This window comes from Nicotiana tabacum, chromosome 3, assembly GCF_000715075.1.
Source record: "Nicotiana tabacum cultivar K326 chromosome 3, ASM71507v2, whole genome shotgun sequence".
NCBI lineage: Eukaryota > Viridiplantae > Streptophyta > Magnoliopsida > Solanales > Solanaceae > Nicotiana > Nicotiana tabacum.
Window position 1 is genome coordinate 110,090,449 of NC_134082.1, and position 11,310 is coordinate 110,101,758.

Genomic DNA, 11,310 nt, shown 5'->3' on the forward strand with positions numbered 1-11,310 from the left:
CTCCGGAAGAGCCATTATATTTCTATCTAAGAGAACAAAACTTATTATAGACAATGCATTTTTCTCCTCCAAGTCCCGAAGAAACTTGTTGAGTTTTATAGATATCCGCCGAAATGAGTATCATGTTGAGACAATAGATGAAATAAACATGGAATATCTTTATATTACAAAGAATATTTCTGGCCAGAAATGCATTATAGAAAAGTTATCAACTTTATCTTCTGGCTTATACTATTCAAAAATTAGTACAGTTGAAGCACACTCTATCGTAAACCAGAAGTTTACAGATTCAAATACTTTTGTGTTTTGGCATGGCCATTTGGGCCATCTTGGATCAATAATGATGAGACGAATTACTGAAAATTCGAGTGGAAATCCATTAAAGAACCTGAAGATTCTTACAAATGACGAATTTTCTTGTGATGCTTGTTATCAAGGCAAAATGATCACTAGACCATCATCAATGAATGTTGACATTGAATCCCCTGCCTTTTTAGAGCGTATACATGAGGATATATGTTGACCTATTCACCCACCAAGTGGGTTGTTTAGATATTTTATGGTCCTAATAGATGCATCTTCAAGATGGTCTCATGTGTGCCTACTATCATCTCACAACCTGGCGTTTGCAAAGCTATTAACCCAAATAATTCGATTAAGGGCACAATTCTCAGATTATCCTATAAAGTCTATTCACCTTGATAATGCTGGAGAATTCTCATCTCAAGTTTTTGATGATTATTGTTTATTAGTTGGGATAAAAGTTGAACATCCTGTAGCTTATGTTCATACTCAAAATGGCCTTGCAGAGTCATTTATTAAACGCCTGCAATTGATAGCAAGACCACTACTTATGAAAACAAAATTGCCCACTACTATTTGGGGCCATGCTAACTTCCATGCAGCATCACTTATCCGTCTCAGACCGACACATTATAATAAATATTCTCCGTCACAATTAGTTTTTGGTCATGAACCAAATATTGCCCATCTGCGAATTTTTGGATGTGCTGTATATGTGCTAGTAGCACCCCCACAACGCAGTAAAATGGGACCACAGAGAAGGATAGGAATATATGTTGGGTTTGAATCACCCTCTATTATTCGCTATCTTGAACCATTGACAGGAGATTTATTTACTGCTCGATTTGCAGATTGTCGGTTTGATGAAATAAATTTCCCACAATTAGGGAGAGAGAAAAAGGAAATCAAAAGAGAAATTGTGTGGAAAGTTTCATCATTATCTCACTTTTATCCACGTACCCCTATATATAATCAGGAGGTCCAGAAGATCATCCATTTACAGAATATAGCAAATCAAATGCCAGACGCATTTATTGATTTGAAAAGGATAATTGTGACGACCCGACCGGTCGTTTTAAGAATTTATGCCCCGATCCCCTATTAACTGCTTCCCCCGAGTTTATTTATGCTATTTTGATTTGCCGGGACGTTCGATTTTGAGTTTCGGAGAGTTTTGGAACACTTAGTCCCTAAATGAGAGCTTAAGTGTTGGAAAGTTGACCGTAGTCGGAACAGTGTGAAGACGGCCTCGGAATGGAAATCCGATGGTTTCGTTAGCTTCGTTGGGTGATTTCGGGCTTAGGGGCGTGTTCGGATTGTGTTTTGGAGGGCCGTAGCTAATTTAGGCTTGAAATGCTGAAAGTTGAATTTTTGAAGTTTCTGGTTCGATAGTGAGATTTTGATCCGAGCGTCGGAATGGAATTCCGGAAGTTGGAGTAGCTCCGTAGTGTTAAATGTGACGTGTGTGCAAAATTTCAGGTCATTCGGACGAGGTTTGATAGACTTTTTGATTGAAAGCGTATTTTTAGAGTTTTTTGGAATTCTTAGGCTTGAATACAATGAAAAATAGGTGTTTTGATGTTGTTTTGAGTGTTCTGAAGGTTGGAACAAGTTTGAATGGAGTTATGAGATATGTTGGTAGGTTTGGTTGAGGTCCCGGGGGCCTCGTGATGATTTCAGATGGTTGACGGAAAGATTTTGGGACTTTGGAGTTGCAGCTTCAGCTGTTCTTTTGTCATAACCGCACATGTGAGTGTGGGACCGCAGGTGCGGAACCGCAAAAGCGGCGGATCTACCGCAGAAGCGAAAAAGGAGGAAAAACAGCAGGGACCGCAGAAGCGAGGTCTTCATCGCAAAAATTTGGGCCTTAAGTGAAAAGTCGCAAATGCGACCATTGTTCCGCAAATGCGGAAACAGTTGGGCAGAAATATGAAATTTCGAGAGTTTAGTTTCAAAAGTTGAAAATTCGATTTGGAGCTCGGGAGAGGGCGATTTTGAGAGAAAATTGAAGAGGAGATCATTGTGGAATGATTCTTTAACCCTTTTTAGTTATACTCCATCAATCTATAGTTAGTTTCACCATTTAATTTCGGATTGGAGATGAAAATTGGGGAAAAGTTGGAAGAAAGTTCTTAGACCAAAAATTTGACTTTTGAGTGAGAATTTGACCTTAGATTTGGATAATTTTGGTATGCATGCACTCGTGAGAGTATGAGGATTCTGAAAATATAAATTTTACCCGATTTCGAGACGTGGGCCCGAAGGGCGTTTTGGTTATTTTACCTAATTTCGCGTATTAGCTTAGAATTTCTTTGTAGAATCAGTTACTTGAAGTGTTATTTACGTTATAAAATTAAATTGAATAGATTTGGGCCATTTGGAATCGAGTACTCGTGGCAAGAGCTTGGTTTCAGATTGATTATTGAGCCGGTTCGAGGTAAGTGGCTTGTCTAATCTTGTGTGGGGGACCTTCCCCTTAGGATTAGTATATTTGGTAACTGAAATGCCTTGTACGTGAGGTGACGAGTGCGTACTTGTGCAAATTGTTGGAAATTCGATTTTCATTAAGTAATCACTAGTATGTTTCCTTTTCTGTTTTTATTACTTACACTATTAAGCCTGTTGTTAGCTTAGGAAAGCATGTCTAAGTGACTTAATTGCTTTATTTGCTAAACCTGCCTTACCTGAATTTTGTGCAGCATACTAGGCTAGAATCACTTGTTTGCCTTAATATGAGATTTTCCATTTCTGTATATTTTTCCTATTGCTGCTGTGTATTTAGTTTGGGACTACGGATGTGGGATTCCGGTAGCTCCCCCCTTGTCTGTTTATTTTGGGACTACGGATGTGGGATTCCGGTAGATCCCCATGCACAGTTATATGGAACTACGGGAATGCACCCGGTAGATTCCCCCAGTACTGGGTATTTACATTTGGGACTACGGAACGGGATTTCGGTAGATCCCCGCACACTATGAGTTGGACTACAGGACGGGATCCCGGGAGATCCATTCGATATGTATACTTGGGACTACATGACGGTATCCTAGGAGATCCCCGATTGTTATTTTGGTGCTAAACCGTATTTCTTTCTATGTTTACCTTGTCTCTATAATAGTTGTTGTTGCTTTTTATATCTTGTGTTACTTTTATTGCTGTACTTATTTATACTGTTCTGTTCTACACCGTTGAACTTTCTATTTTATTTAACCTTAGTAGGGCCCTGACCTTCCTCGTCACTACCCGACCAAGGTTAGGTTTGGCACTTACTGAGTACCGCTATGGTGTACTCATGCCCCTTCTCCACATGTTTTTCATGTGCAGATCCAGGTACTACGACTCAGTCCTATCACCCGTGAGGCGAGATGACTGCTCCAGAGACTTCAAGGTATCCCTGCCGCGTCCGTAGACCGAGGAGTCCCTTTCTATTCTAGCTTTTAAACATGTGCCCTTCTGTATTTCCTTTCCTTGTTAGATATTCTGGAGTTAGACATTGTTAGATATTCAAAGACTTGTGGTTCCGTGAGTTTCCGGGTTTTGGGATAGTGTATTGGATTCTGAGAAGTTGTGTTGTATATGTCGAGCGACATTTTAAATATTGTTTCATTCGATTATTTTTGCTTTTGATTATTTTTCCCGCAAGTTTTGTTTATTTTCTGCATTTGTTAGGCTTACCTAGTCGTAGAGACTAGGTGCCGTCACGACAGTTCACGGAGGGCGAACTGGGGTCGTGACAAGTTGGTATCAAAGCTCTAGGTTCATAGGAGTCATGGATCACAAACCGGTTTATTAGAGTCTCCCTGATCGGTACGGAGACGTCTGTACTTATCTACGAGAGGCTATGTAACTATTAGGAAAAAATCCACTTTATTTGATTTCCTTGTCGAGCGATATTTTGACATCACAATTCTAAACTTCTGTCTTCTATTCTCTCACAGATGGCGAGGACACGCGCTACCCAAGATGATCAGGCACCCGCACCCCCTACTGCAGCCGTCAGAGGCCGGGGTCGGAGTAGAGGCCGAGGACGCACACATGGTGCATCCAGAGCACCTGTGCGAGCTGCCGCCGAGGTACTACCAGCAGTTCCAACCGGAGTTCAAGTACCTGATACGCCTACTACTACTACTACTCCAGCTCTTCAGGAGACTCTGGCATAGTTCATGAGCATGTACACCACTCTGGCTCAGGCAGGGTTGCTTCCCCTTGCTGCAGCTACATCTCAGGCCGGGAGAAGAGCACAGACTCCCGCCGCCCGCACTCCTGAGCAGCGAGTGCATGTTGAGCAGGTCCCTGAGATTATTCCTGTACCGCCTGCAGTGCCAGTTCAGCCCGAAGGCAGGGCAACGGCTTCCGAGGAGGAGCAATTGAGGCTTAAGAGGTTCTAGAGGTACAAGCCTCCTATATTCAGCGGTCTAGCATCGGAGGATGCTCTGGGATTTCTAGATGAGAGTTACCGCATTCTCCGTACCATAGGTATATCAGAATCGAGCGGGGTTTCCTTCACTACCTTCCAGCTTCGAGGAGCCGCCTATGAGTGGTGGCATACCTATGAGTTTGACAGTCCGGATGGGGCTGCTTTGCTGACTTGGACTTAGTTTTCAGATCTGTTCCTAAGAGAGTATGTTCCTCAGAGCCTCAGGGATGCATGGCGCGTAGAGTTTGAGCATTTGCGCTAGGGTACTATGACTATCTCAGCGTATGCTGTCCGTTACACCAGTTTGACTTGACATGCACCAGCCTTGGTTTCTACTGTTCGCAAGAGGGTTCGCCGGTTTGTTGAGGGCCTTATTCCCAGCATCAGGTCTAGCACGGCTCGTGTTCCTATCTGCAGGTGGTGAGCATTGCTAGGAGGATTGAGGGTATACATGCTAGGGAGAGAGAGAGGAGAGGGAGGCCAAGAGGTCTCGAGAGTCGGGCCATTTCTCTGGTGCCCGTGCCCTAGCAGTAGGTCGTCATGGTAGGGGTTATATGAGTCGCCGGTTCATTCAGCTCTTCTAGTAGCCAGTGATATTCCAGCTCCTCCTAGACCTCAGAAGCCTTATTATGCACCTCCGGTATCTAGCGCACCTCCTGCGCGGGGTGCTTTCAGAGGTCAGTCTAGTAGACCTGGCCCGAGCCAATCACAGCCACCACGTCCTCCCAGAGCTTGTTTTGAGTATGGTGCCACATGCCATATGGTGAGGGATTGCCCCAGACTTGGGAGGGGTGCACCTCCACAGACTTCTCAGCCACAGCGTGCCTCGCAAAATTCTCAGGCTATGGTTATAGCTCCAGTTGCTACCCCACCTGCTCAGCCAGCTAGAGGTAGAGGTCGGGGAGGTAGAGGTCGCCCTAGAGGGGGAGGCCAGGCCAGATACTTTACCCTTCCTACCCATACCGAGATTGTTGCCTCCGATTCTATCATCACATGTATTATACTGGTTTGTCACAGAGATGCATCAATTCTATTCGATCCAGGCTCCACTTACTCTTATGTGTCTTCTTATTTTGCTCTGCATTTGGGTGTATCTCGGGATTCTTTGAGTTCCCCTGTTTATGTTTCTACTCCTGTGGGAGATCCTCTTATTGTGGACCGCGTTTATCGGTCGTGTTTGGTTACTCTTAGTGGTTTTGAGACCAGAGACGATTTATTGTTACTCAGTATGGTTGACTTTGATATTATCTTAGGCATGTCGCCCCATTATGCTATACTTGACTGTCACGCCAAAACCGTGATGCTGGCTATGCCAGGTATACCGCGTGTTGAGTGGAGGGGTGCTTTAGGTCACACTCCCAGTAGAGTTATTTCTTTTCTTAAAGCTCAGCGTATGGTTGAGAAGGGGTGTGATGCGTATTTAGCTTATGTGAGAGATGTCAGTATTGATACCCCTTCAGTTGATCCAGTCCCAGTAGTACGAGATTTTCCCTATGTGTTTCCAGCTGATCTTCCAGGCATGCCGTCTGATAGAGATGTTGATTTTGGCATTGATCTATTGTCGGGCACTCAACCCATTTCTATTCCTCCACATCGTATGGCTCCTCCTGAGTTGAAGGAGTTGAAAGATTAGTTACAGGAATTGCTTGATAAGGGTTTTATTTGGCCTAGTGTATCACCTTGGGGTGCTCCTGTCTTGTTTGTGAAGAAAAAATGATGGTTCTATGCGTATGTGTATTGATTATTGCTAGTTGAACAAAGTGACAGTTAAGAACCGTTATTCTTTGCCTCATATTGATGATATGTTTGGCCAGCTTCAGGGCGCACAGGTATTTTCTAAGATTGATTTGTGCTCTGGTTACCATTAGTTGAAGATTCGGGAGCCAGATATCCCGAAGACTGCTTTTAGGACTAGGTATGGTCATTACGAGTTCCTTGTTATGTCATTTGGGCTGGTCAATGCCCCAGCAACCTTTATGCATTTGATGCACAGTGTGTTCCGGCCATATCTTGATTCGTTCGTCATTGTCTTTATTGATGATATTCTGGTGTATTCCCGGAGTCGAGAAGATCACGAGCAGCACTTGAGGACTGTGCTTTAGACTCTGAGAGAGAAGAAGTTATATGCTAAGTTCTCGAAATGTGAGTTCTGGTTGGATTCAGTGGTATTCTTAGGCCACGTGGTATCGAGTGAGGGTATTCAGGTGGATCCAAAGAAGATAGAGGTCTTGCAGAGTTGGCCCAGACTATCCTCAGCTACCGAGATCCACAGTTTCCTTGGCTTGGCGGGCTACTACCGTCGTTTTGTGGAGGGGTTTTCATTGATTGCATCCCCTATGACCTGATTGACCCAGAAGGGTGCTCCGTTCCAGTAGACGGATGAGTATGAGGCGAGCTTTCAGAAGCTCAAGACAACTTTGACTATAGCCCCAGTTTTGATACTGCATATAGGTTTGGGGTCTTATACGGTTTATTGTGATGCCTCGAGGATTGGCCTCGGAGCGGTGTTGATGCAGGACGGTAGGGTGATTGCCTATGCGTCCAGACAATTGAAGATACATGAGAAGAATTATCCGGTCCACGACCTTGAGTTAGCTTCCATTGTTCACGCCCTGAAGATCTGGTACCATTATTTATATGGGGGTTCCCTGTGAGATTTATACTGACCATCGGAGCTTGCAGCACCTGTTCAAGCAAAAGGATCTAAATTTGCACCAGAGGAGGTGGTTAGAGTTGCTAAAGGACTATGACATCATTATTTTGTATCACCGGGGCAAGGCCAATGTGGTGGCTGATGCTTTGAGTCGCTGGGCAGAGACTATGAAGGGATCTCCTGAAGAGACCCAAGATCTGATTAGTTCTGAGATTCCTGAAGAAATCAATGAACCGAAGCTCATGTGAGTGAGGAACTTTTAATAAGTTCGACCGGTGATGGGATTAATTTAAATCGATTTGAAATATTGGTGGATAATATTTTTGCATATAATGTTGCACTTAATATTATGCAAGATAGTGAGGATCTTGAACCTCGATCTGTCGAAGAATATCGACAAAGATCTGATTGGCCAAAATGGCAAGAGGCAATTCAATCGGAATTGAAGTCACTTGCTAAAAGAGAGGTCTTTGGACCAGTAGTCCAAACACCTGCTGGTATAAAACCAGTTGGTCATAAGTGGGTTTTTGTGCGAAAAAGGAATGATAAAAATGAAGTTGAAAGATGCAAAGCTCGCCTTGTTGCACAAGGATTCTCACAACGACCTAGAGTCGATTTTGATGAAACATATTCACCTATTATGGATGCCATAACATTTCGATATCTCATCAGTTTAGCACTACATGAAAAGCTTGAAATACATCTAATGGATGTAGTTACAGCTTATCTGTACGGTTCACTTGATAATAAAATTTATATCAAAATCCCTGAAGGATTTAAAATGCATGAAGCAAATTTTAAATCTCAGGAAATGTATTCAATCAGATTACAAAGATCTTTGTACGGTTTAAAGCAATCTGGGTGCATGTGGTATAATCGCCTTAGTGAATATTTGCTGAAAGAAGGTTACATAAATGATGTTTTTTGTCCATGTATTTTTATAAAGAAAATGACATCAGAATTTGTTATACTTGCTATTTATGTTGATGACATAAATCTTATTGGAACTCCAGAAGAGCTCCAAAAGGAAATTGAATATCTTAATAAAGAATTTGAGATGAAAGATCTTGGAAAGACAAAACTTTGTCTTGGTCTGCAAATTGAACATTTAGCAGACGGGATCTTTATCCATCAATTTGCATATACAGAAACGATCTTAAAACGCTTTTACATGGACAAAGCGCACCCATTGAGTACATCAATGGTTGCCAGATCACTTGAAGTGAATAAGGATTTGTTCCGACCTCTAGAAGAGGATGAAGAACTCCTTGGTCCCGAAGTACCCTATCTTAGTGCAATTGGTGCACTAGTGTATCTTGCTAATGCTACAAGGCCTGAAATAGCATTTTCTATTAATTTATTAGCAAGATATAGTTCTTCTCCTACACGAAAACATTGGAACGAGATTAAGCATATATTGCGATATTTAAAGGGAACTCTTTGTGATAACCCGACCGATTGTTTTGAGCTCTAGCGCGTCGTTCAACAATCTGAGGCCATGAGCAGCTTCATTTTAGGTATTATGACTTGTACGCATGGTCAGAATTGAATTTTGGGAAGTTCAGAGTTGATTTGGAAAGAGAGTTCTCATTTCGGAAGCTTAAAGTTGAAGGAAATAACTAAGATTGGATTTCAGAGTAAACTACCTCAGAATCGGGATCTGAAGGTTCCAGCAGGTTTGTATGGTGATTTCGGACTTGGGCGTATTCCCGGATCGGGTTTTAGATGACCTGGTAGCGTTTTGGCGCCTATTGTGGAAGTTAGCATTTTTGGAAGAAATTTCATAAGTTTAGCTTGAAGTGCATTTTAGTGTTATCGATGTCCGTTTGGGATTCCAAGCCTGGGAGTAGCTCTGTATGGTGATTCTGGAGTTGGGAGCGCGATCGAAAGTGAATTCGGAGGTCCGTAGGTCATTTTGGGGTCATTTGGCTAAAGATAGAAAATTGAAGGTTTTTGAGAAGTTTGATCGGAAGTGGACTTTTTGATATCGGGGTCGAAATCCGATTCCGGAAGTTGGAATAGGTTCGTAATGTCAAATGTGACTTGTGTGCATAATTTGGGGTTAATCGGACGTGATTTGATAGGTTTAAACATCAAAAGTAGAAGTTTGAAATTCTAAAGTTCATAAAGCTTGGATTGGAGGTTGATTCGTGATTTTAGCGTTGTTTGATGTGATTTGAGGCCTCGAGCAAGTCCGTAATGTGTTTTGGGACTGGTTGGTATGATTGGTTGTGTCACGACCCAAAATCCATTAAGGGTCATGATGGCGCCGGACACTGCTGTCAGGCAAGCGAACCAAATAACTTAATTAAATTCCAATTTTTGGTATTGTTTAAAATCATTTTTCTTTATACATTAAATAACGAATAATAAAATTTACAGAAATAACCATGAAGTCTTTAACAAAACTTAACACTTAATAATCCAAAAATCCTCCCAGAACCCGGTGTCACAAGTGCATGAGCAATTTCTAGGAAATAATGTAATACAACAATCGTCCGGAATACAATATTGGACAGAAATAAATACAGAAACTTGAAAGAGACTCTGCTGGCTGCGGGTCGCCTCGAGAAGTGCAGCTCACCTAAGTCTCCGTATCAACCATGCTGTCACGCCCCGTAGGCCACTAGAGACGCATGTTCCTGTGCAACAAAAATGCACAGCAAGTATAATATGAGTATGAAAACAATGTGTACCCAATGAGTATCCCGTCTAATCTCGAAGAAGTAGAGACGAGATGGTCGACTTCGACACTTACTAGTGGTCCAATAATGATATATTATTAATGCGAATAATCAAGGATTTATTAAGAATGACAGTAATTTCAAGTAAGTCATGAACAGGTGAAAGTTCCTTTTTATATTAAAAATCTCAAGATTTATAATCCAATAATTTCCAATTATTCAAGCTGGGGAGAGCAAATATCAATCCCAAATAATCTCAAGGCAAGCAATACAAGCATACACAAATCATGCCGAGGACGTACGACCCGCCCGATCCAATAATATTTAAACTGTGCACTGCCGAGGGTCGAACGACGTGAACCATAGATGCATCTATTTAATCTGCCGAGGCGTTCGGCCCGCTCCAAAAATAAACACATACAGGCTGACAACCAAGAAGTCCACACAGAGAAATTTTCCAAAGAAAATCCAATCCTCTTTTAACCATTTAAGAAAAATGAAGTTTAATCAGTTTAGAAATTCATTTACTAATTCAATGTGATTTAAGCAATTTAAGTTGTCAATAAGTTCACAAATAATCCAAGTATAACAGGCTCTTGGGTCCTAAACTACCCGGACAATAGCATAATAGTAGCTACGCACGGACTCTCGTCACCTCGTGCGTACGTAACCCCCACAAATAGGAGCACATAACCAATTACTCACCTATAGGGACAATTCCCTCTTACAAGGTTAGAAAGGAGACTCACCTCACTCTGAAGATCCGTAACCGACATTCCACACTCTTCCGAAGACTCAAATTGATGCACAACGCTCCAAAACTAGTCAATAATGATACCAATCCATTAATATATACTCAATTATTCATTACAATCCAATTTATAACAATTCCTAACCCCGATCGAAAAGTTGACGAAAACCCCTCGGGCCCACGTGCCCGGATTTCCAAAATTTTTGAAGAATAAGTTTACCCATAGCCTCACGAACTCAAATATATAATTTTCTCTAAATTCCATACCAAAAATCGTGGTCAAATTCCAAGAATATTAATTTTCTAGGTTTTCCCTCAACCCTCAAGTTTTCTTCAAATTTCATGCTCAAATCCGTATAAAATCAATATATTTAACTCAAGATAGATGGGGTTAGCTTACCTTATCGTTGATGAAGAGAATTCCCTCTTGAAGTTCTCCAAAAATCGCCCCAACAAGAGTAAAATGGAGTAAAATGGCCAAAACCCCCGATTTTAACACCCT